The sequence below is a fragment of the Bos javanicus genome, chromosome 11 (assembly GCF_032452875.1).
Source record: "Bos javanicus breed banteng chromosome 11, ARS-OSU_banteng_1.0, whole genome shotgun sequence".
Lineage (NCBI taxonomy): Eukaryota > Metazoa > Chordata > Mammalia > Artiodactyla > Bovidae > Bos > Bos javanicus.
In genome coordinates, this window is record NC_083878.1 from 100,744,846 (window position 1) to 100,772,042 (window position 27,197).

General features: G+C 42.5%; 1 protein-coding gene and 1 long non-coding RNA gene across 2 annotated transcripts in view; both read left to right on the forward strand.

Moving 5' to 3' along the window:
- The window catches only part of ABL1 (ABL proto-oncogene 1, non-receptor tyrosine kinase), a 150,145-nt gene that overhangs the window by 137 nt on the left and 122,811 nt on the right, over positions 1-27,197 (forward strand). The window lies entirely within an intron of this gene.
- Positions 6-27,197, forward strand: part of LOC133257653 (uncharacterized) — a 39,161-nt gene continuing 11,969 nt past the window's right edge. The window contains exon 1 of the long non-coding RNA XR_009739633.1: positions 6-27,060. This is a non-coding gene — a long non-coding RNA (uncharacterized LOC133257653). The remainder of the gene's footprint in view (positions 27,061-27,197) is intronic.

Sequence of the window (27,197 nt, forward strand, 5' to 3'; positions counted from 1 at the left end):
TGAGTGCTCTTCCAGATTTCTGGTCCTATTTTCTGCTTTGCCATGCGTAAGGAACTTTCGAACCACAGGGCTTGTGTTGGTTCCTTCCAGCTGTATTTAAAACTTCAGTTCCTGTAGTTATCTTTTAGTCTCACGTGGAACTTTCTTTGTATAAGAAAAAGTTACTTGGTGACACTGGATGGCTTTATTCAAAGTCTTACTGATTATTTCTTGCCTGATTGCCTTTCTAACTCACCGTTGACCTTGGACAAGCCATTTTACTATTCCAGTTTCCTGAGGAGGTTGGACATAAGCTATTTCTCAGGATCCATAGTCCATGATTCTGCTCTGACCTATGGCCTGGGCTCTTCCTTCCTCTGAGGTACATGGATCCTTCACTGCTTTATCTGTGGGAAGATTTCAATCTTATCCTCAAAGGGGTTTGTGCACCCCCCAGAGCTGAAAACCACAGGCCCTAGTTGACACTAATAACCTTGATCTTTTCAGTCATAAGTAGAACTTGAAAATCCTCACTTTGGAGCTACGTGGAAACAGTTGGGGGAGGCCACATTCCTTGTGAACTGAGGAGCCCCAACTTTCAGTGGTTCCACCTAAGACAGGGAGTAGTCCTTTCCTCAGAATGAAGCTTTTTATTCCTTCTCTCTTTGTTTCACATGACACCTGGGGCAAGAAAGGTTGTCTTTGACATTTTTATGAACACCACTGGCATTTGAGTGCTGACAGTACATATTATACTGGTCACGTCCAGTAATTCTGCGTGAAGTTTTAACGCTAAGGATCAGCTTAGACTGATGTCTGTGCCAGGGGCCAGCCACGCACCAATTAATTAGCATCCTGTTTGTACTGTCACAGCCTGACATTTTTCAGACCTAGTACTTATTAAAATATCAGTCGAGCCCACCCACCCTCTGTAAGCAAATGGACGACGTGTGCAAGTAGCATATACTTTGAAATTCAGTCACAAATACCCTTAACAATCTGTGACTACAATAAACAAAGTTCTCTATTCAGTGAACTTGTATTTGACAATTGAGGTTTGATTTTTCTGAGTAATCTGGGTACTTGGATTTTATTTTTGCCTTGAAACATGTTGGATTTTACTTTTGCCTTGAAACACGAGTTGTATTTTAGCATTGGTTTTAGACAGGTAAATAAAGTAATGTATTATGGCACTTCCCACGATCAAGATTTATAAGTGAATTATTTGCATTTCAACTAGTGATGATCATGCAACCTTAGGTAGTGAGAATTGTTCAGTCTCTGAGTCACGTCCAACTTTCTGCAACTCCATAGACTGCAGCTTGCAAGCCTTCCCTGTGCTTCACTGCCTCCCGGAGTTTGTTCATATTCATGTCCATTGAGCCAGTAATGCCATCCACCCATCTCCTCCTCTGCCACCCCCAGTGAAAATTGGTGCAGACTTTTTGGAGAGCTTTGGCCAAACATACCTGAATTTAAAATGTACATAGCAGCGACCCAGTAATCTCACTTGTAGGAAGCGGTCCTAGCATGGAACAGTGTAGTGCCCTTGGTGTGCCTTTCACCCCTTCAGGGGATCCAGAGGTGAAAACTTTTCATGTTAACACAATACTAAGATGTTGGGCTTCCCCAGTGGCTCAGCAATAGAGTCCACCTGCAGTGCAGGAGTCGAGGTTTCCATCCCTGGGTCAGAAAGTTCCCCTGGAGAGGGAAATGGCAACCCGTTCAAGTATTCTTGCCTGGAGAATCCCATGGACAGAGGAGCCTGGCAGGCTGCAGTCCATGGGGTCACAGAGAGTTGGATACGACTGAGCTGACCTTAGCATGCACTCACACAAGACGTTATTTGCAATCTTTGCAGTAATGGTGCAAAAGTAATGTAGGCTTCTAGGCATGAATCAAGGTTGTGGCAACTAACCATAGTAGCCATTGTGTTCTTCATGCCATGCACTCATAGTAAACTAGTTCAGTTCAGTCGCTCAGTCGTGTCCGACTCTTTGCGACCCCATCAATCGCAGCACACCAGGCCTCCCTGTCCATCACCAGCTCCTGGAGTTCACTCAGACTCACGTCCATCAAGTCAGTGTTGCCATCCAGCCATCTCATCCTCTGTCGTCCCCTTCTCCTCCTGACCCCAATCCCTCCCAGCATCAGAGTGTTTTCCAGTGAGTCAATTCTTCGCATGAGGTGGCCAAAGTACTGGAGTGTCAGCTTTAGCATCATTCCTTCCAAAGAACACCCAGGGCTGATCTCCTTTAGAATGGACTGGTTGGATCTCCTTGCAGTCCAAGGGACTCTCAAGAGTCTTCTCCAATACCACAGTTCAATAGCATCAATTCTTCGGCGCTCAGCTTTCTTCACAGTCCAACTCTCACATCCATACATGACCACTGGAAAAACCATAGCCTTGACTAGACTAGTAAAAATAATAAATACATATATTTTTTGGTTTTCACTTAAGGATGTTCCTGATGAAACAGCAAAAATTATTAATTTTGTCAATTCTCAACTGTTAATGTCTTTGTAATCTTCAGTGAAGGAACTGGAAAGTACTTCTGTGTGCTGTTTGTCTCTGGGAAGAGCTTTGGGCAGTGGTTAGTTCGAGCTGAACTTGCTGCTTTTTTCATAGACTACCACTTTTACTGACAAACTGGTTATTCAGATTAAAAAAATGTTTTAAAAAGTGTTTCAAGGAAAACAGCTGGTAGTGTCTGTTGTCAATGAAAACATCTTTGCTTTCCAGCAAAAATTAGGGTTTTGGAAAACTTGTATCTGCTCCTGTGAAGTAGAGATTGGTGGTAATATTCATAAACACACTATTTTGATGTCTTATAATGGAATACATTATTTGGAAGACCTGCATGATCCAGTGAACTGATATTTTGTAAATGACAATACATGATGTTATAAAGTCAAGCACAAGTAAAAAAGATTCATTCAAGGGGCAAGAAGGACCATTGAATTTTCATGTAACAGAATACAAATATTAATTGATACGAGTTTTAGATTCTATATCAAAACTAGCCTTTCGGAAACTACCACTTACCAAGTTTGGTGTAGCTTCAAAGAACAGTATCTACAGTTATCTACAAATGGGGGAAAACAAGCCATTTCCCAGTGAAAACAGACATGTTTATTTTTAGGTGAACAAATGAATTATTTAAAATTTTCAGTTTAAATTATACTACAGTAAATATTGATGAGGTAATCTATATAAATAAAAGCACTCTGGGGTTCTATATAGTTTTCAAGAGTGTAAAGAGGTGAGATAAAATTTTTTAAACTATTGTTATAGAAAGTCTATCAAGAAGTCATATAAGGGAGTGAGCAAACAAACAGAAATAGGAAATCATATAAGGATGTTTATTGCCCACATACTGTAAGTGCCAACACGGAAAGCTGTCCGTGTACTGGTAAGTGGAAAAAAGCAGTTTGGGGATCAGTCTACATGGTGTGGCCCCATTCTTGTAAAACAAAAATTAACTATTTATTTGTACATGTACAGAAAAAAGATAGAAGCATTTAGACTGACATAATTGTTAATCTCTAGGGAATTTGGGATTTAGGTGTAATAGCAGGAAACTTACACTTTTTACTTTGCATTTGTGATGTTTCAGACTTTTTACAAAAAATTTGTTCTATTTTGTAATACCCAAATTAAGGTTTAAAAAACAAATTGATGGCATCTCAACCAAATAGTCAATTCTTTGTAATACATATTGTTTAATGAAAGAAATTGCCTAGATCATGTTTTAACTGAAGACAAGTGAATTTCTTTGGACTTTGGGTATACTTTTCCTAGGGGAGCAAATGGTTCTTGATCTCTCCCAGGCTGATCTTTCTAGAGTTGGTTAATATCCGTATAGTTTGGATTGAAAAACTTGCAGCCGTAACATACAGTGTTGGACCAGATGTGAATCTAGAAGCCAAGAATAGTGTGTGGTACGGTGGTGGGGATGAACCTGAATGGAATGGGCAGATGGCAGCTTTTTGCTAGGATTATTCAGGGTCAAAGGGCTAGTCATACGTACAGGCAACGGGGGAAGGAAACCATGGTATTGTTTCATGGACCTTCTGTTCCTTCCAAATTTCAGTGTCTTGACTCAGAAAATTCACTTTTGTGAAAGTTGGTAAAACAGGATTGAAAGCATTCCCTAGTAAACTTGTTTACCTTAATGTGTCCTTTTCTCAGCAAATATCTATTGAGCTCACACTACGTTCCAGGAAGTGTTTTAGTCGTTGGTGATACATTAGTGGGTAAAAGCACCTCCCTGCCCTCCTCAAACTTACGTTCTAGTTGGTGGAGTTATTGTTCATTGTTCAGTCACTAAATGGTGTTTGATTCTTTGTGACCCCATGGACTATAGCATAGCAGGCTTCCTTGCCTTTTACCATCTCCCAGAGCTTGCCCAAACTCATGTCCGTTGAGTCAGTAATGCCATCCAGCCATCTCATCCTCTGTCACCCCTTCTCCTCCTGCCTTCAATCTTTCCCAGCATCAGGGTCTTTTCCAGTGTGTCAGTTTATCGCATCAGGTGGCCAAATTGGAGCTTCAGCTTTAGCATCAGTCCTTCCAATGAATATTTAGGGTTGATTACCTTTAGGATTGACTAGTTTGATCTCCTTGCTGTCCAAGGGACTCTCAAGAGTCTTCTCTAGCACCACAATTCAAAAACTTCAATTCTTTGGCATTCAGCCTTCTTTCTTTTTCTACTGGAAAAACCATAGTTTTGACTATACGGACCCTTGTCAACCAACTGATGTCTCTGCCTTTTAATATGCTGTCTAGGTCTGTCATAGCTTTTCTTCCAAGGAGCAAGCATCTTTTCATTTCATGGCTGCAATCACTGTCTGCAGTGATTTTGGAGCCCAAGAAAATAAAACCTACCACTGTTTCCACTTTTTCCCCATATATTTTTCATGAAGTAATGGGACCAGATGCCATGATCTTTGATTTTTTAACGTTGAGTTTGAAGCCAGCTTTTTCACTGTCCTTTTTCACCTTCATCAAGAGGCTCTTTAGTTCCTCATCACTTTCTATCATTAGAGTGGTTTCATTTGCATATCTGAGGTTGTTGATACTTCTCTTGGCAATCTTGATTCCAGCTTGTGATTCATCTAGCCCAGCATTTCACATGATGTACTCTGCATATAACTTAAATAAGCAGGGTGACAATATACAGCAAAATCCTTTCCCAATTTTGAACCAGTCCTTTGTTCCATGTCCGGTTCTAACTGTTGCTTATTGACCTGCATACAGGTTTCTCAGACAGCAGCTCACGTGGTCTGGTGTTCCCATCTCTAAGAATTTTTTTGTTGTTGTTCTTTTCATCTCTAAGAACTTTTCATAGTTTGTTGTGATCCATACAATCAAAGGCTTTAGCATAGTCAATGAAGTAGAAGTAGATGTTTTTCTGGAATTCCCTTACTTTCTCTATGATCCTGTGGATGTTGGCAATTTGATCTCTGGTTCCTCTGCCTTTTCTAAATTCAGCTTGTTCATCTGTAAGTTCTTGGTTCACATACTGCTGGAGCCTAGCTTGAAGGATTTTGAGCATTACCTTGCTAGCATGTGAGATGAGCACAATTGTATGATAGTTGGAACATTCTTTGGCATTGCCTTTCTTTGGGATTGGAATGAAAACTGATCTTTTCCCAGTTCTATGGCCGTTGCTGAGTTTTCCAAATTTGTTGGCATATTGAGTGCAGCACTTTAACAGCATCTTCTTTTAGGATCTGAAATAGCTCAGCTGGAATTCCATCACCTCCACTAGCTTTGTTTGCAGTAATGCTTCCTAAGGTCCACTTAAATTCACACTGGCTCTAGGTGAGTGATCATACCATTGTGGTTATCTAGATCTGGTTAAAAGGATCATTAAGACCTTTTTTGTATAGTTCTGTGTATTAATGCCACCTCTTAATCTCTTCTGCTTCTGTTAGTTCCTTGCCATTTCTGTCCTTTATTGTGCCCATCTTTGTGTGAAAAGTTCCCTTGTATCTTTAGTTTTCTTGAAGAGATCTCTGCTGCTGCTAAGTTGCTTCAGTCGTGTCCGACTCTGTGCTACCCCATAGATGGCAGCCCACCCGGCTCCCCCATTCATGGGATTTTCCAGGCAAGAGTACTGGAGTGGGTTGTCATTGCCTCCTCTGTGAAGAGCTCTCCAGTCTTTCCCATTCTATTGTTTTCCTCTATTTCTTTGCATTGTTCACTTAAGAAGGCTTTCTTGTCTCTCCTTGCTATCTCTGTTGAGTATATCTTTCCCTTTCTCTTTTCTTCTTTTCTCAGCTATTTGTAAGGTCTCCTCAGAAAGCCATTTTGCCTTCTTGCATTTCTTTTTCTTTGGGATGGTTTTGGTCACCGCCTCTTGTATGATGTTATGAACTTCTGTCTGTATTTCTTCAGGCATTCTGTCTACCACATCTAACCCCTTGAATCTATTCGTCATCTCCACTGTATACTCATAAGTAGGATTTGACATAGGTCATACCTGAATGGTCTAGTGGTTTTCCCTACTTTCTTCAATTTAAGCCTGAAGTTTACAATAAGGAGCTCAACACCAGCAACAAGTAAAACATAGAGTTGCTGAGGAGCTGAATAACACCAAAAGGGACAGGGTCTGTTAGGGGGTGACTTTAGTTAGGGTGGCCAGAGAGGCTCTTTGAGAAGGTGGGGTTTGAATAAAGACCCGAGGAGGAAGGTGAGGGAGCAAGCCATGGAAGTAATGGCTTTCAGGCAGGAGGGGAATCGAGGCGTATGGGGGCCCTAGGTAGAGCTTGCTTAGCAGGTTCGAGAAGCCCAGAGTACCTGGAGCAGAGAGAGTGAAGGAGGGTTGCAGGAGATGAAGTGAGGGAGCCGGGAGGTTGGCTGGAGAAGAAAGTGGCCTTGTTGTCCACTTCAAGGATCTTGGCTTTTCCTCATGTGGTCTTGGGAGAATTTGGAGGGAGGAGGACCACAACCTGCTTCATGCTGTAATGAAATCTCTCTGGCTGCTTCGTCCTGAAGGGGAGCCGAGGAGGCAGGAGGGAGTCCACTGGCCATTGATGGCACTAGTCTGGGTGAGAATGGCGCTGGCTTGGTCCAGGGTGATGGCTGCAGTGAAGGGGTCAGATTCTGTGAATATCTGAAGGCACTCCTGACTAGATTTGTTCTTAGATGTGGGATGTGAGAGAAGTCAAGGGTCCGGGGACTGAGTGACTGGAAACATGGAGCTGCCTGTTCCTGAAATGTGAACCAGAGGGTGGGAGTGTGAGGAAGTGGCAGGGACCTGGAGCTGCTGCTTGCACTGGCTGTGTGTGAGGCGCCTGTGCGTGGCTCTGTCAGATATGCGTACATGCACACCCAAGCTTGACTTCAGGGAGGCAGTCCAGGCTGGAGAGGGAACCCGAGGGTCACCAGGTTCTCGCTGGCATTTAAAGCTACGAGAGTGGATGGCATCCCCAAGGGAGGACCTCCGTGTGTGTTTCACATAAGCAAGTTGCCGTTCGGTGGTTTATGAAGTTAAGACTTGACACCTTTTTGTAGGATTAGTTTGAATTTTTTTTTTTTCTTTTGCGGAGGTCAGGGTGGTGATATTCAAAATTTTACAAGAGAATGATTTTAACTCATGTTTAAGTTTTAAATCCCATTTCTCTAGGTTTTTCCACCCTAAATCAGAAAGTTGCGGAGTTAAAAAAAAATTTGCACACGAGTTTTCCTGTTTTTCTTGGTAGTGAATGTTGTTAATATAAAATCATTTCAATTTGTAAAGCTTTGTAATGCTTTTCTAGTTAGTACTTTTAAAAATGGAAGGTTTTTTCCCCTCTAAATTATTTCTAGATTTTCTAATTTTAAGTTATTACATTCTATGTCTTTCAGGGTATTACTTATTTAATTTGTACATATCAGATGTTTTACTATGAGCTTAACTGAAAAATGCTTGTAAGAAATTATTTACTCTCAGTTTAAAACTATTTCACTGTTTTCAAATAAAACTTTATTCTAAGTAATCAAATAGGAACTTCATAGAGCAACAATATAGTTCTTACTGTTGTTAAATTGTATTATGCAACCATATAGATTAGAAGGTGGGAAGAAGTACAGCTGTTGAGTCTTATAGGTATTGAAGTTCAATTAGGTCTTTAAATAAAGAGGTTGTTTGGAAAGATTATATCATGTACCTTATGTTAGTGATTGGGGTTGTGGTACATGAACTAAGAAAATGCAAAATTGTATGTTTGTAGATTTTTCAAGGCATCCTGTTATTTTTCATAGTCTAATACATTTTGTATGGCTTTCTTGTTTTTCATCAAATCTTATTCCCCATTTTTTTAAAAAAAACTTATTTTTGGCATTACAAGTAAGTTTTTTAAAAATTTTATTGACCTATTATTTATTTTGGCCGAATTATTTTTGGCTGCACTGGGTCTTCGTTGCTGCATGCTGGCTTTCTCATTAAAGCCTCACCTGGCTTTAATTGCAGCAGGTGAGGGCTGCTCTCTAGTTGCAGCCCACGGACTTCCATTGCGGTGGTTTGTGCAGCTCTAGACACTTGGGTTTGAGCAGCTGCGGCTCCAGGGCTCCAGAGCACAGGCTCAGTAGTTGTGGCACATGGGTTTAGTTGCTCTACGGCGTGTGGGATCTTCCCGGAACAGGGGTCAAACCCATGTGCCCTGCACTGGCAGGTGGATTCTTTACCACTGAGCCACCAGGGAAGTCCCTTGTTCCCCTGTTTAAGAAATATGCTAATAATGTAGAAGAAAACAGAAAATTCAGAAAACAGAAAAATGGGGTTAGTAACGGAGGATAATCAAAGATGATTTAACTGAAAGAGTTTTTACCTTATTTAAATGAAGCAACCTAGCGAAGAAAATAATAGAAATTGGAGGAAAGAAGAAATCACTTTGTATTGGTTAGGGACTTTGCCGGTGCCACAGATCTCCATGTGATAACCACTGGTGTATTGTGAAGTGTGTTGCAAAGAGATGCATTTAATGAGTGGGAGGGAGAAGGATGAGTTAACATGATTGAGTTGGGAATTACACCCATAGGAGTATGTCAGGCATATTATCTGAGTCTGTGGGCTAAAAAGATGAAGACTGCTACTCAGAAGATGAGCTGCAGTAAGGGGAAGCACTCCCTTAGGGCCTTCTGCGTACATCTTCTGCGTGGTGGTTGTGCCCCGGACGTCACTGTTCTGTGTGTTCAAAACCCATCTGCCCTTCAGAACTCTGCTTGACTCCCCCCTCCTTCTTAAGGCAGACTTTGATGTGTTGTTTTTAAAGGGTTTAATTCCCAGATATTTGGGAGAGTCTAGATATCTTACTGATTTCAAACTTAATTCCGTGTCGTCAGAGAACATCCTCTGTAAAATTTTAGTCTTTTGACATTTACTGAGATTAATTTTATGGCCCAGCCTTTGACCTGTCTTACTGAATGTTCCATTTGTACTTGAAAACAATATGTGTTCTGCAGTCATTGGTTGTAATTTTCTGTAAATGTGAATTAGATCAAGTTGGTTGACAGTGTTGTCTAAAATCTTCTATGGCCTTACTTATTTTTTGATACTTATTTTATCTGTACTTTTGCTCAGCTTCTTTTTTGGTGTGTTTTGTTGCCGAGCCTCAGATGTTAAAAAGCACAGCTATGATGATAGATTTGGGGGGTTTTTTGCTTTTAATTCTATCTTAAATTTTTTTATTTTTTAGCTTTAAAAGTTTTTATTAGAAAACAAAGATGGTAGGTAACTAAGCTTTTAATTAAAGAAGTTAGGAAAGCAGAGTAATCCCACAGTACACAGAAGAAGAAGAGTGGCAAAAATAAAAACACAAGCTGAGAGATGGAAATGATCAAAAATACCACAAGCTGGGGCTCCCCTGGTGGTCCAGTGGTTGAGCATCTTCCTGCCAACGTAGGGGACTCAGGTTTGATCCCTGGTCCTGGAAGACGCCATGGAGCAACTAAGCCCGTGCATCGCAACTCCTGAGCCACCTCGCCTAGGGTCCGTGCACCCCAATGAAGAGTAGTCCCTGCTCACCACAACTAGTGCAAGCCCACGTGCAACAGCAAGGACCCAGCACAGCCAAATAAGTAAATAAATAGATAAAAAATTTTAAAATATACCAAAAGCTGACTTTGAAAGAAATTTGTCAAATAGGCAAACATCTAGTGAGATTGATGAAGAAAAAGAAAAGGCATACAAGAGCAATATTTAGAATGAAAATATAACTATAGATATTGTGTTAGTTTTCATGTCATATAGTTTGAAACTCTATTAAGTCACCAGACTTTTTTTTTTTTTCCTATTTTTCAGTTGAGATACTTTCTGTTGATCTACAAGTTCACTAACTGTCTGCAGTTTCTAATCTTCAGTTTCTTTAAAATTTTCATGTCAGATATGATCAGTTTAAATTCTGAAATTTCCATTTGGTTCTTTTTTATAGTTTACATTTTTCTATTGAGATTCACCATCTTTTCACTCATTAAGTCCATCTTTTCCTCCAAATCCTTGAAGGTAGAGACCTGTCTGTTAATTCAAATATCTGAGTCAAGTGAAAGTGAAAGTGAGAGGTGAAAGTCACTCAGTCATGTTCAACTCTTTGCAACCCCAGGGACTATACAATCCATGGAACTCTTCAGGCCAGAATACTGGAATGGGGTAGCCTTTCCCTTCTCCAGGGGATCTTCCCCACCCAGGGATCGAACCCAGGTTTCCTGCACTGCAGGCCGATTCTTTACCAGCTGAGCCACTGGGGAATCCCAATCTGGGTCATCTTGGGGTCTGTTTTGATTGATTGCTTTTTCCCTGCCTTAGGAGTCACCTTTTCCTGCTTCTTTGCATGTTTAATTATTTTTGATTATATGTCAGACATGTGGATGTTACACTGTAGGGATTTTCAGTCTTGTCTTACTTTAGAGAGGTTTTCATTTTGCTCTGACAGGCGGTTAAGTTACTGACATGCTCTTTTGACCCCGTAGGTTGTATTTTGTTAGAGTGAGTCTGTTTTGGGATTTATCCTTAGTCCAGAGGCATGGCCCTTACTGTAGAGGACATTCTTGATACTAATGCTTGACTTTTCTGGAATCTCAGCTAAATGAAAGAGGTGTTTAGCAAGGCCTCTCCACTCTGGACCGGCTGCACGTGCATGTTCCGGGGGCCGTGAAGTCTTGGTACCCCTGTTCACTTCTCACCTCGCAGCTGATGCTGCCTATTGAGCCTTATGGCATCTCACCTTGTGTGTGTGTCAGCCACCTGCTGTTGTCTGATGCTTTCCACTTCCCAAAGCCTCCCCCCTCATGTCCTGCCCTGCAGTTCTAGTTACCTCAGCAGTCTGGAGCTCCAGTCTTGTCTTCCACAGTTCACAGAGACTGCTGCTGTCAGCTTGGCTACCATCGTCTCCCTGCACCATGGTTGGGAAAGTGCCCTGTGCAGGAAGTTGGAGCTTCCCTGCTGTTTTCCTCTTCTCTAAGGGTCACAGCCCTGCCTTGCCTGCTGTCTTATGCCTGAAAACAGTTGTCTCATTTATTTTGTTCAGTTTTGCATTTGCTTAGGGCGAAAGGATATCTGAAACTGCACTATGGCCAGAAGCAGAGGCTCAGGTCTGCATGTGTTCAACCCGAGCAGGATATATCTGTGTAGATTTCTGTGCTGTGAGAGCTTCTTTCATTCCGCATTGTTTTTGTAAGATTCACCCATGTGGTTGCAGGTATTGGTAGTTTGTTCATTTTCATTGTTAATTAGTAGTCTGGTCTATAAACGTTCAAGAATTTATTTACACATGCTATTATTGAAGGCCGTGCAGATTACTTTCAGTTTTAGCTACTTACAAATAATGCTTCTACGAATGTTCTTATTATAAACCTAGACGTGGAATCGCTCGTTTACATGGTATAGGCATGTTCCCCGTCAAAGAACTTTCCAGTCATTGCATCAGCGTAGTTCCCATCAGCAGTAGAGGAGACTAAGTTTCTTTACATTCTTCTCAAATCTTGATGCTGTCAGTGTTTTAAATGTCCACTTTTTGTGGGACTCTGCAGTAGTGTCTCATTCTGGGTTTCATTTGAACTTTTTTGTAACTCATGATATTAAGTACCTTTTCATATGTTTATTGGCTATTTGGATATCATGCATATATACACATACATATATGTGTTTCTTATTGATTTATAGGAGTTGTTTATATATTCTCAATCTCTTTTTGAATGCATTTATTGCAAGTATCTTCTTATACTTTGTGGCTTGTCTTTTTTTTTTTTTCTCTTATTCTCTTAATGGTATCTTTAATGAACCAAAGTTCTTAATTTTAATGTTAAATTTAACAGTCTTTATGATTAGTGCTTTTTTTGGTCCTATACAAGAAATATTTGTCTACCGCGAGGTCATGGAGAAGTTTTATTCTATTACCTTTCGTATTTAGACCTATAGTTCACTTGGAATTGATTTTTTTTCTATGTAGAGACGATGGTTGTTTGTTTTTCCCCCATATTTAACTAGTTCTTTAGTTGAGAAGAACATCTGCTGCTGCATAAATCAGGTGTCCACGTGTGTTGAGGTCTGTGTGGAAATTGCTTACTTATTTGTGCGATTTGTCTGTCCTTGCACCAGTGTCTTGTAGTCTTAAACACTGTAGCTTTAAAGTAAGTCTTACTAGCCAGTAGAGGATGGAGAAGGAAATGGCAACCCACTCCAGTCTTCTTGCCTGGAGAGTCCCGTGGACAGAGGAACCTGGGGGACTACAGTCCACGGGGTCGCAGAGTAGCACAGGACTAAAGCAATTTAGCACAGAGCAAGACTTGTTCTTCAGGATTGCCTTGGCTATTCTTGTTCCAAGTACCTTTTAGATACATTTCTAGATACATTTTAGAATCAGTTTAATTAATCTCTATACCAAGGTATTACTTAGTATCAATAGATAGTGGTAGGTAGTAGATATTAAGGTGGATACTATGTTGATACTACACTCTCTTCACTAGTAATGCACAAGGGTAATTGTATCCCTAGAACCTAGCTGAGAGCCTGTGTTATCAAATTTGGGGACTTTTCAGTAGGAAATAGTCTCTTGGATTTACTATGGGTTTAATTTAATTAGTAGCTCTCCTCTGAGTGAGGTTGAGCATTTTTAACATGCTTAAGGGATATATGTATTTATGTTGCTGCGAACCATCTCAGCAGGCTCACTGTGTGGCAGATCCTGAATAGGTAACTGCAGGGCCGGGTTGCTTGCCTGGCCAGCCCCCACTGCCCTCGGCTCCTTCACTGCCCTGCACCTCTCAAGGAACAGCCCCACCCCAGCATCCAGAGGGGTTCTCACCAGGCGGTTTTTAGCCCCCACTCTGCATTAGAATCTCCTGTGTGTTAGTCACTCAGTCTCATCCTATCCTTTGTGACCCCATGGACTGTAGCCCACCAGGCTCCTCTGTCCGTGGAATTCTCCAGGCAAGAATACTGGAGTGGGTTGCCATTTCCTTCTCCTTAGGGGCTTGAGAAGACTTCCATCTAGGTTCCACCACTCGGGAGGATTTAATTGGCCTGGGGAGATACCCTGGGGAGCATCAGTTTTTTTAATTTGTTTTTTAGCAGAGAAATATTTTATATAAAAGGATTACTGCGAGGGAGGGAAAGGGGCTGTTGTGCTAGAGAGAACACTGTGACCATAAGGTCTGCAAAGTGTCTCCTCGTTTCTGTTTTTAACTCTCCAGGTGATTCTAACAAGCAGCCAGGATGAGCACCCCTGCCCTCAGACCCTCATAGCATTCTGAATTGGCCCTCTGATGGAAAGCAAGGCCTTTTCTTCCCTGAAGTTGTGGGAGGACAGTCTTTGCTTCTGGCAGTCAGTGTAAACCATGAGGCAGCCACCTTCAGGCGGGAGCCCGGAAGCCTTGGGAGGGTTGGCATTGTGGTGGAGCTGGGGAGTGAGGGGGACAGTGTAGGGCTGCTACTGCCAGCTGACCTTTGGACTTTGAATTCTGTGACATCATACTGTTTCCTGATTGTTTAAGCCAGTTTTGTGTTGGATTTACTGTTACTTTTGGGCTTCCCAGTGGCGCAGTGGTGAAGAATTCACCTGAAGTGCAGGAGACACAGGAGATAGGAGGGTTGGATCCCTGGGTTGGGAAGAGCCCCTGGAGAAAGAAATGGCAGCCCACTCCAGTACTCTTGTCTGGGAAGTCCCCCTATCAGAGGAGCCTGGTGGGCTGCAGTCCATGGGGTCGCAAAGAGTCGGACACAGCTGAGCACGCCTGCGCTTTCCTGTAACTTATACCACCGGTGTTCTCGCTGAAAAGGCGATACATTTTAAGGTGATCAGTTATTTCACCTTTCCATTTTTTGAAAGAAAAATGACAGATTCCATTGACAAATCATAATTATATTTGTTAGGCTCTGCCTTAGTCTAAGGGATTCCCTGGTGGCTCAGACAGTAAAGAGTCTGCTTGCAATTCGGGAGATCTGGGTTTGATCCCTGCATCAGGAAGATTCCCTAGAGAAGGAAATGGCAACGCATCCCAGTACTCTTGCCTGGAAAATCCCATGGATGGAGAGCTTTGCAGGCTACAGTCCATGGGGTCACAAAGAGTCGGACTCGACTGAGCGGCTTCACTTCTGTGTTTGTATTCTACTTTCACACTCGTTTTTATGTTTTGTGAAACTGGCAAATTTCTGTCTTATAAGGATGCTTCTCCCTACCACGGACTTCCCTTGTGACTCAGCTGGTAAAGAATCCACCTGCAAAAATAAGTTTAAAAAAAGAATTCAGAAGCAATGCAGGAAACCCAGGTTCAATCCCTAGGTTGGGAAGATGCCCTGGAGAAGGGAAAAGCTACCCACTCCATTATTCTGGCCTAGAGAAGTCCATGAACTGTATAGTCCATGTGGTTGCAAAGAGTCAGACACGACTGAGAGACTTTCACATATTTGGGCTTCCCTGATAGCGCAGTTGGTAAAGAATCCACCTGCAATGCAGGAGACCCTGGTTCAATTCCCAGGTCGGGAAGATCTGCTGGAGAAGGGATAGGCTACCCACTCCAGTATTCTTGGGCTTTCCTTGTGGCTCAGCTGGTAAAGAATTTGCCTGCAATGCAGGAGACCTGGGTTTGATCCCTGAGTTGGGAAGATCCCCTGGAGAAGGGAAAGGCTACCCATATCAGTATTCTGGCCTGGAGAATTCCATGGACTGTATATGTATAGTCCATGGGGTCACAAAGAATTGGATGCGATTGAGCAACTTTCACTCTCCCTACCACACTATACTAATTATATCCCTGAAGTATATTGCTGGACTGCCTTGTTACAGCAGCACTTTGTTAAAGATAATAGGTTATTTTTATTGCCTTTAAACCCAGTCCTGGGTTGGTAGTGCGGCCTGGCTACTGCCACTTCTTGGAGACTGACTGGGCCAGCCAGTGCCAGCCCTGGCACAGTGCCTGGCCCTCCTGTGCTTGGCTCTTCCTGTGGTCGCACCCCAGCTAACGTGCTGAGCTCCAGGTCAGTTTAAAGAACCCAGGACCTCTGGCTTAAGGAGCTACTGTGTTTGTTCCGGACCATTTTACATGGAAGCCATGTGGTAGAGTGTGCTGAGTGCCCAGGGTAAAGACTGGTCAAGGACTCAGCTCATTTTCAGTGCCTTCTTTGAGGCTTGCTGGTGGCCACTTTTGTCTAAGTATTAAAACTGCCTCTGCCTCCCAACACTATCTGTTCTTGAGCGATGACAGTTGGAAAACCAGATACAGTCATAATGCAAAGAACCTCAAAGTGTAAGATACAGTCAGAACATTGCCGAAGGGGAAAGAAATGTCACAGTAGTGTTTATCTTTCAATTGCCCTTCCTTCCACAGTAGGAACTGGCGACATTTGATGAGGACATTCAGGTACGAGTCCAGTCACTTGTGATACATTAAGTTATTTAATACAACTACAGTTTCAGATACTTTTAACAGCAAGGAAAAAATGGAAACTAAGAAGTGATCATTTTTAGCACATTTGGAAGGTTTGTTTTGTTTGAGAAGCACATTTGACGTAGTTGCTGGGATCAGGTGGTCTGCGTGGGTGAATGATAACATAAAAATGTTAAATCATGTTGTTAAAAGTAATAGTGACAGTTATTACTCTCCACCCCCCCCCCGCCATTATTCAAAACAAAATATATTGTTCAGTGGCTACAAGGTAAGGAAAAGTTTTTATCCTTAGAAAAATATGTGTTTCATTGGTGATATGTAAGCCTTTTCAGCCTAGCAGGGAAAATGGAGCTATTGAAATACAGAAAAGAGCACTGCTTCTGTTATGTGTTAGCAGGAAGCTGCCTGTATAGCCTTGTCTTACTTTGGCTGAGCCATGACATGTGATGTTTAATTAGTAGCACCTGCCTTGGCGTTGTCTAATTCACAATCATGCCATCATGTCATTGTCAGTTAAGTTAAATGCATAGCGTTTCCTGAATTTCTTTTTTAGGGCTCTTATTTTTTAAAAAAGTTTAATTAAGATGTGGGCATAACAGAGAAAGAGCTGAGGTTGTATTGCTGTAGAAGACTCTTAAGAGTCCCTTGGACTGCAGGGAGATCACATCAGTCAATCTAAAAAGAAATCAACCCTGAATATTCATTGGAAGGAATGATGCTGAAGCTCCAATACTTTGGCCACCTGATAACAAAGAGGAGCCGAGTCACTGGAAATGACCCTGATGCTGGGAAAGATTGAGGGCAGAAGAAGAAGGGGGTGACAGAGGATGAGACGGCTGGGTGTCGTCACCAGCTCAATGGACATGAGTTTGAGCAAACTCCAGGAGACAGCGAAGGACAGGGAAGCCTGGCATGCTGCAGTTCATAGGATTGCAAAGAGTTGGACACAACCTAGCAACTGAACAACATCAACAAGGACATGACAGAGAGACACCTTCAGGAAATGTAAGAGGTGTTACTTTAAAAATAGCTTTTTTTTTTTTTTTACAAAAACAACATGTATTTCTGTAAATTATTCAAAGAAGAGTTGATTCAGAAAGTAATTTAAAGTTCAGTCAGCATTGTTCAAATGAAAAATTAATACTCTCCTGGGACAAGCAATACATGATCCAAGTAAGAAAAATGGAGGTGTCCTGCGACAGTTTTCAGGGTGCATTTGGGTTAGTGTTTCCAAATTATGAAGTCATGGTTATGGGATGGATTCTGTAAGTTGATCAAACTCTGGTATGACTTTCTAAGTTCACATCATTGTTTTGTAAGAATGTGTAATCATGATGTAGATAGTGAGTCAGTGGAGTCAGTAACGTATGATTCTTTAATTGAAATGAAGGTTTTGTTTAAATTGACTTGTGGGAGAACTTACCAGTAAATTAATAATGAATCCCATAATGAATGGCCACAGATAACACAACCCAAAGAACCCTCGAATTGCAGGGCTGGAAAGAACTGGAAATTGGCTCCTTTTCTGTGCATAGGTACAAAGTTCCTAAGCTAAGTGGGCGGCTGCTCTGTGTGGTTGCTAGTCATGGGGCTGGCTGCTCTCACAGACGCCACCGGAGACCCGTGAGCAGGGATACCAGTGAGCCCACCAGAGTGCCTATGTTGGCCAAGAACTGTGGGTTACACAGAAGAGGGCAAGACCACACGTGTCCTCAGCCATTTACAATCCAGCACAGAGGAAAACAAGAACAGGGTAAGGAAAATGCAGCAAAAAGGGAATTGGATGAGAGCCTAAGAAAAGGGATAAAGCAGGTTTGTTGGGATTGGCGATGCCCAGCTGCTTGGCCACTGCACAGCACCGGGGCTCTGAGGGCTGCGATAAATTGGACCCAGACCTTCCGTGCTGTTAACAGAGCAGTCGCCAGCCCCATCGCCTGGGTCCTCTGCTGTGGTGCGATGCTCACTCCTAGGCCCACAAAGGTTACAGGGTCACGTGTACTCTCTGGTTGGCTTTGGCTTTGGCTGAACTCAAAGGAGGGCCATCTGTGAGGAATAGCAGTTCTCTTTCCCACATATGTGGGATGTCTCCAGCTGTGTGGATGTCAGTCATTTTGAGGCTGTGCGCTCAGCAGTGAGTCAGACAGGACGCACACCGGGGCTTTTCAGTCATTAACCAATGCCGTGCACTTGGACAGACTTCTGAGAAGGCCTGATGACTACATGCAAAACCTTTTCTCCCCTGGCTGGAGGCTGAGCCCTATTTCAGCAAAGCACGTCCATCTCTGAAGGGCGTTAGGTGAAGTGGAGGCTTGGACACTAGGAGTCGTCATATACCCCTCACCTGTTGTACCTGCCCCTGGAGTGCTTTCTCTGTGCAAAGCACTGTGCAGAGCCCTTGGTGTATTACTTTTTTAAATTATTATTATTATTTTTTACGATTTATGTCAAAGTGTATTCTTTTTCTCAATTAATTTATTTTAATTGGAGAATAATTACAATATTATGATGGCTTTTGCCATATATCAACGTCAGTCAGCCACAGGTATACATGTGTCCCCCCACACACAGCCTGAAACCCCCCTCCCACCTGGCATATTATTTTTAAAACTTACCAAATAAAGCCAGAGCCCTTATGCTAAAGAACAATCTAAGTGTGGGGCATTGTAGCTTAAAACCTTCTGGTGGTTCCCATTATGTAGAGCAGCAGTCTCTATTTTTGTAAAATATCACGTACCTTTATCTCTCAAAAATTTTTGAGCAAGCAAACTATAGTTCCCAAAAAACACCAGAGCCCTTGTGCTAAGGTGCAATCTGCCGTTGTGTAGCTCAGAAACTTCTGGTGGTTCCCATTATATAGTGAAACAGTCTCTATTTTTGTGAAAAATTACATAGTCTTATCTAAAAATTGAGCAGGTAAACCATATATATGTACATGCATATTATACATATATATATATTCATTTTTTTTCCTTTTGCTGAAGTTGTGTTAGAGTAGAATTGTTTTCACTTCTTTGCTTTTACAGAGACAAAAGTGGGCAAGAATAGAGGTAGGGAGCTGAGAAGGTCCTCTCCCTTCCTTCAGTCGGTTCAGTCGTTCAGTCGTGTCCGACTCTTTGCGACCCCATGAATCACAGCACGCCAGGCCTCCGTGTCCATCACCAACTCCCGGAGTTTACTCAAACTCATGTCCACCGAGTCAGTGATGCCATCCAGCCATCTCATCCTCTGTCGTCCCCTTCTCCTTCTGCCCCCAATCCCTCCCAGCATCAGGGTCTTTTCCAGTGAGTCAGTTCTTCTCATGAGGTGGCCAAAGTATTGGAGTTTCAGCTTCAGCATCAGTCCTTCCAATGAACACCCAGGACTGATCTCCTTTAGGATGGAGTGGTTGGATCTCCTTGCAGTCCAGGGGACTCTCAAGAGTCTTCCCCAACACTACAGTTCAAAAGCATCAATTCTTTGGCACTCAGCTTTCTTCACAGTCCAACTCTCACATCCATACATGACCACTGGAAAAACCATAGCCTTGACTAGACGGACCTTTGTTGGCAAAGTAATGTCTCTGCTTTTGAATATGCTGTCTAGATTGGTCATAACTTTTTTTCCAAGGAGTAAGCGTCTTTTAATTTCACGGCTGCAGTCACCATCTGCAGTGATTTTGGAGCCCCCAAAATAAAGTCTGACACTGTTTCTCCATCTATTTCTCATGAAGTCATGGGACCAGATGCCATGATCTTCGTTTTCTGAATGTTGAGCTTTAAGCCAACTTTTTCACTGTCCTCTTTCACTTTCATCAAGAGGCTTTTTAGTTCCTCTTCCCTTTCTGCCATAAGGGTGGTGTCATCTGCATATCTGAGGTTATTGATAATTTCTCCCGGCAGTCTTGATTCCAGCTTGTGCTTCTTCCAGCCCAGCATTTCTCATGATGTACTCTGCATATAAGTTAAATAAGCAGGGTGACAATATACAGCCTTGACGTACTCCTTTTCCTATTTGGAACCAGTCTGTTGTTCCATGTCCAGTTCTAACTGTTGCTTTGGACCTTTTAACTGTCTGCTGTGTAGGTGGCTTAGACTGGCCTGCCTAATAGACCACCCTGCAGTTTTGATTTGTATTTTTCTGTAGAAAGAAAAAAATAAACAACAGCGTAACTCTTGATACCTCCTCGTTTCTCCCTTCCTCCCTTCTGCCTGTGAATTCTGGCTCACGATAGGAAATGGAAACTCCCGGAGTGAGGGGGAAATGACTTTCACATTTGTGTTGATCATTCTCAAGTTCTTTCCCTCAGATTTCAGCCTGAACTCTTTTGATAACAGACTTTAGCTCTGGTCTTTGAAATGCATGTGGAAAATGTTTATCAGTGTGGAAATTGGCCCGTTTTTCCATTCCTTTTGTTTTGGCCACAGTCTGCCACATGGGGATCTTAGTTCCCCCTGTCAGGGATCGAACCTATACCCCATGCATTGGAAGTATGGAGTCTTAACCACTAGACCACCAGGGGAATCCTGAAATTTGTGGCATTTTTGATCTCATAAAACTCCCCAAATTGTCTAATTATTGAACTCCTTCTTGTTTGATTGTGGCTGGTTCTGTTTTTGAAAGAGAAATTGAAGATTAAGTTAATAACTTAAAGTGAACCTGGAAAAGTAAGGCTTCAGTGAATGAAGAGTATATGTTAAACCAAGCCTTCCCAGAAATCAAAGTACAGACTATGGAATATACAGGGCTTCTTTTGTTCCTTGACAGTTTCCTGCTTCTGTGTCTACCTCCTTGTCCCAACAGGGAGATAAGGGTGATACTGAAATCATGACTTTTTCTGAATGCAGATCCCTATTTACCACTTCTGAGCAGTGTGACTGCCGACACCAGCGTTGGTGTAGTTGGTACTAGCTTAGGACATCCTCTGTGCTACACGTTTTGCTGGGTACTAGCAAAGCACTGGCACCCCACTCCAGTACCCTTGCCTGGAAAATCCCATGGACAGAGGGGCCTGGAAGGCTGCAGTCCGTGGGGTCGCTGAGGGTCGGACACGACTGAGCGACTTCACTTTACCTTTCCACTTTCATGCATTGGAGAAGGAAATGGCAACCCACTCCAATGTTCTTGCCTGGAGAATCCCAGGGACTGGGGAGCCTGGTGGGCTGCCGTCTATGGGGTCGCACAGAGTCGGACACAACTGAAGTGACTTAGCAGCAGCAGCAGCAGCAGCAAAACACTACAGAGCCTCTTGATGAAAGTGAAAGAGGAGAGTGGAAAAGTTGGCTTAAAACTCAGCATTCAGAAAACTAAGATCACGGCATCCGGTCCCATCACTTCATGGCAAATAGACAGGGAAACAATGGAAACAGTGAGAGACTTTATGTTTTGGGGCTCCAAAGTCACTGCAGATGGTGACTGCAGCCGTGAAATTAAAAGACGCTTGCTCCTTGGAAGAAAAGCTATGACCAACCTGCTGGTGCTACTGCTAAGTCACTTCAGTTGTGTCTGACTCTGTGCAACCCCATAGACAGCAGCCCACCAGGCTCCCCTGTTCCTGGGATTCTCCAGGCAAGAACACTGGAGTGGGTTGCCATTTCCTTCTCCAATGCATGAAAGTGAAGTCGCTCAGTTGTGTCCGACCCTCAGTGACCCCATCGACTGCAGCCTTCCATCCATGGGATTTTCCAGGCAGGAGTACTGGAGTGGGGTGCCATCGCCTTCTCCTGAACAACCTAGACAGCATATTAAAAAGCAGAGATGTTACTTGACTAACAAAGGTCTCTCTAGTCAAAGCTATGGTTTTTCCAGCAGTCATGTATGGATGTGAGAGTTGGACTCTAAAGAAAGCTGAGCACCGAAGAATTGATGCTTTTGAACTGTGGTGTTGGAGAAGGCTCTTGAGAGTCCCTTGGACTGCAAGGAGATCCAACCAGTCCATCCTATAGGAAATCAATCCTGCATATTCATTGCAAGGACTTAAGCTTGCATATTCATTGCAGTGCTGAAGCTGAAACTCCAATACTTTGGCCACCTGATGCAAAGAACCGACTCATGGGAAAAGACCCTGATGCTGGGGAAGCTTGAAGGCAGGAGGAGAAGGGGACAACAGAGCATGAGATGGTTGGATGGCATCACTGACTCAATGGACAATGAAAACTTAGTGGAGTTTTTTAGTAGGCTCTGGGAGTTGGTGATGGACAGGGAAGCCTGGCGTGCTGCAGTCCATGGGGTTGCAAAGAGTCAGACATGACCGAGTGACTGAACTATACTGAGCAATACAGCAAGTGTTTTTTTTTTTAATATATATATTTACAATTTTATTTATTTATTTTTGGCTGTGCTGGGCTTTCACTGCTGCTTGGGCTTTTCTTTAGTTGTGGAGATCAGAAGCTACTTTAGTTGTGGTTCATGGGCTTCTAATCGTGGTAGCCTCTCTTGTTGCGGAGCACAAGTTCTAGGGTGTGAGGGCTTCAGTGACTGTGGCTCCCGGGCTCTAGAGCACAGGCTCAATAGTTGTGGCGCACAGGCTTTGTTGTGCCAAGGCATGTGGGATCTTCCTGGACCAGGGATCGAACCCATGTCTCCTGCATTGGCAGTGGATTCTTTACCACTGAGCCACCAAGGAGGCCCAGCAAGTCTTTTTAACTTCTCAGAGTCTCTGGTTCCTGATTTGCAAAATAGGAATCATAGTACTCACCTTGATTGTACTGTTGATGGGAGAATTAAATGAGATAATAAAAAGTCTAACAAAGCCTGGCACTTAGCCTCTCAGTTCAGTCACTCGGTCGTGTCTGACTCTTCGATCCTATGGACTGCAGCATGCCAGGCCTCCGTATCCATCACCAGCTCCCAGAGTTTACTCAAACTCCTGTCCATTGAGTCAGTGATGCCATCGAACCATCTCATCCTCTGTCATCCCATTCTCCTCTCACCTTCAATCTTTCCCAGCATCAGGGTCTTTTCAAATGACTCACTTCTTCACATCAGATGGCCAAAGTATTGGAGTTTCAGCTTCAGCATCAGTCCTTCCATTGAACATTCAGGACTGATTTCATTTAGGATGGACTGGTTGGATCTCCTTGCAGTCCAAGGAACTCTCAAGAGTCTTCTCCAACACCACAGTTCAAAAGCATCAATTCTTTGGCGCTCAACTTTCTTTAAAGTCCAACTCTCACATCCATACATGACTACTGGAAAAACACAACTACTTAGCCTCTAACAAATGTTAATTATTGCTGCTCTTATTATTTATAATTCTAGAATAATATACCTGTCAATCATAAGGAGCAGGCCAAAAAGGACTAAACTAGAGGAAAATTAAGAGATAAACTGTAGTAGTGATAATGTTGTGATGAGCAGTTTGCCAGAGACAAGGTTGCACAGTGTTGGTAATTATGGCTTATCTGTAAAATCCATGGGTTGTATCTGAACACATGATGACACTGGAATGCAATGCCTCAAGAAAATTCTCAAGAAAACCCTTCTTAAACTGTAAATACTTTTTTTTAAAAAAAGTACTTCCTTCAGGGTGGTTGGAGGATGTGAGCTGTAGAGATCTTTCCATTCCTGCTACTTGAATTGTGTGCCTCTAATCACCTGCCCTGAGGATTTCCTTGTCGTTCGGGCCTTCGGGCCATTCCTGCTGTAGTGGCAGCGTCCTCTGACCTGACGCCTCCTTTTCTTTCCCTCCTGTAGTTTCATATTTCTTCAGGACAGTTTTCTAATCCTTAAATCTACTGCTTGTCATTTCGCACACATTTTTTTTTTTCAGCCCTTTTGTCAGAGTCTGCATAGGTTTGATTTGTGAACCTTTGCTAGTTCGTGAGGCACGGTTTGGTGTAACGTGTTGTGGATAGGGACTTCCCTGGCGGTCCAGTGGTTGAGACTGCGCTTCCAGTGTAGGGGGGCATGAGTTCGATCCCTGTTCGGGGAACTGAGATCCTGCAAGCCACACAGCACGGCCAAAATAAATAAATAAAAATGAGAATAATAAAACAATTTATAAAATATTTAAATTTATATATTGTGGTTAGTTTGCTAGAGATTAAGTTCTGAGGTTTATAAGCAACCCTGCAAGCCTTCAATTCTCCTAGGTCAGAAAGATTTCTTGCATGGGTAAAAGCCTAAGGAATTTAGTGGTCTACCAGAGCCCGGTGGGCTGCAGTCCATAGGATCGCAAAGAGTTCGACATGAGTGAAGCAACTTAGCACGCACACACCAGAGTATTTGCATTTTTTCTCTGTGTTGTTGTGATGGCTGATTCTCCTCATGACTTTCTGGGCATTTGTCAATTTAAAGAAGTCTGTAGGGATTTGAAGTAAAGCTTACACTCTGCTGGTTATTTGACAACTGGTTTTCCAGGCCCTTGCTTTCAGCTTCCTCCATTCTTATACTATGTAGCCATGTTATTTTTCACCAGCATCTTCACCTGCTGGTGAAGGATGAAGGGAACGGGTGAATTTCTTTGAGGCTCTTCCAATACAGAATCATTTTTTGACCTTATGGTCCTTAGGCTTATGTTTAGTTACATAGTGAATGTGGGCTGACCCAAATGTCTTTGGAGCATGCTTTGGGCTCAAAAGTTATTTCATTCTTCTTTATTACTGTGTTAGTGCTGATTTAATTAGAGAAGATAAGAGGGAAGATATGGAATAAACTATAAATAACTACCACCCATAACAACAGGACACAAAATGCTTTCAGTGCCCCAGTAACCTTCCCCTTTCGATTCCTTTGCAGTCACTCCCTCCCTTCATCCTTGGCCGCTGGCAACCGCTGATGTGTTGTCGTCTCCGTATTTTGTCTTTCTGAGAATGCCACGTTGTTGGAACCATGCAGTGTATGACCTCTGAAGGCTGACTTCTTTCACTGAGCATAACACCTTTGAGATACACCCACGTGTTGCAAATAGCACTAGTTTGCTCCTTTTCGTTACTGAGTAGTAGTCTGTTGTGCCGACGTACCACAGTGGTTTATTCGTTCATCAGTTGAAGGCCATTTGGGTCATTGCCAGCTACTGATGCGTATGAATAGAGTTGTTATAAACCTCTGGGTACAGTTTTTAATGGGAATATAAGCTTTCAATTCACATAGCATGTTAGTTTCCTATGAATGCTATAACAGATTACCACAAGCAAGAGAAATTTCTTTCCCCACTGTTTTAGAAATTAGAAGTCTGAGACTAGTACCGCTGGGCTGAAGCCATTGTGTCGGCAGGGCCTTGCCCCTTCCAAGGTTCTAGGGAAGAACCTCTTCCTTGCCTCTTCCAGCTTTTAGAGGCCACCAGCACTCCTTGGCAAGCCATGGAGTAGCTTCCGTGGAAGTAACTCCTTCCTCAAATCCCTCCAACCTCTGACTTCCATCTTCTCCTGTTTTGTAGTCATGTTTCCATCAGCCTCCCCCTTCTTTTTCTGTTATATTCGTTTGCTTGTTTCATTGTTTGGATTCCACATATAAGTGATAACATATAGCAGTCGTCTTTGTCTGGCATTTCACTAAGCGTGATACCCTCCAGGTCCATCCGTATCCTTGAAAATGGCAAAATTTCGTTCTTCTTTATGGCTTAGTAGTGTTCCACCGTATGTATGTATGTGTATGCACACATATGTGTGTGTGTCTGTGTGTGTGTGTATATATATCTCACACCTTCTTTATCCACTCTTCTGTTGGTGGACACTTGGGTTGCTTTCATATCTTGGCTGTTGCAAATGCTGCTGCTGTGAACACTGGGGTGCGTGTAGCTATTTGAATTAGCTTTTTTGTTTTCTCTGGATATATGCGCAAGAGTGGAATCAGTAGATCCTGTGCTGATTCTGTTTTCAGTTTTTGAGGAACCTGGACGTTGTTTTCTGTAGTGGCCAGTTACATTCCCGTTGACAGTGTCCAGGGGTCCCTTTTCTCCACATCCTTGCCAGCATCTGCTACTTGTGGTCTTTTTGGTGATAGTCATTCCAACAGGTGTGAGGTGGTACCTCACTGTGGTTTTGATTTGCATTTCCCTGTTGATTAGTGATGTTGAACATCTTTTCATGTGTCCATATGTTTTCTTTAGAAAAAAATGTCTATTCACTCTCTCATCCCATTTTTGTAATGTTTTCCTTTTTGATAATGCGTTTTATTAGCTGTTTGTATATTTTGGATACTAACCCTTATCAGTCATGTCAGTTGCAAGTATTTTCTGTGGTTCTGCAGGGCGCCCTCTCACGTTGTCACTGGTTTCTTTTGTTGTGCGAGAGCTTTTAAGTTTAATTAGGTCCCACTTGTTTTTGTCTGCTTTTGTTTCGTTTGCCTTAGGAAACAGATCCAAAAAACTACCTTCAATTTATGTTAAAGGATGTTGTACCTATGTTTTCAAGGAGTGTTATAGTTTCTGATCTTACATTTAGGTCTTTAATCCATTTTGAGTTTATTTTTGTATATTATGTAAAAAATGTTCTAATTATATTCTTCTACATGTTGCGGTTCATGGGGTCGCAAGGAGTTGGACATGACTGAGCGACTGAACTGAACTGAACTGAGTATACCAGTTATTGAAAAGACTGTCTTTTTCTATTATATATTCTTGCCACCTTTGTTGTGGGTTAACCATAAGTGTGTGGGTTTATTTCTCAGTGTGGGTATTACTAGGTCACCTGATAAGTTTATTTAGTTTTATAGGAAACCTCCAAACTCTTTTGCAGAGGAGCTATCATTTGACATCCCTACCAGTACCTTGCCATGCCAAAATTCCTGGCTTCCTTATCAACACTTGGTACTATCTTTTTTTTTGCTATTCTTGTTGGATATTTCTCTCTGGTTTTAATTTGCATTTCCCTGCTGGCTAATGATGTTGAGAATCTTTTCATGTGAAAACTTTATACATTTTAATTTTGCTCTTTTTATTGCCTTTATAAATATGAGGAAGAAAAGGGTGAACTGAATCATAGCTAAAGAAAGAACATGATCATCTTGGAGCAGAATCTGGCCTAACAGCATTGTCATACAGTACAGTTTCACATGCTAGGAAGTTTAAGCTCAAAGTCCTTCAAGCCAGGCTTCAGCAGTACGTGAACCAAGAACTTCCAGATGTACAAGCTGGATTTAGAAAAGGCAGAGGAACCAGAGATTAAATAGCCAGCATTTGTTGGATCATAGAGAAAGCAAGAGAATTCCAGAAAAACATCTACTACTGCTTCATTGACTACACTAAAGCCTTTCACTGTGTGGATCACAGCAAACTGTGGAAAATTCTTTAAGAGGTAGTGCCGGGAGCCGGCATATTGCATATTGAGTGCATATTGCATATTGAGTGCAGCACTTTTCAGGATCTGGAATAGCTCAACTGGAATTCTATCACTGCCGGTAGCCAGCGTGAGGAACTCCGCCCATGACAAAG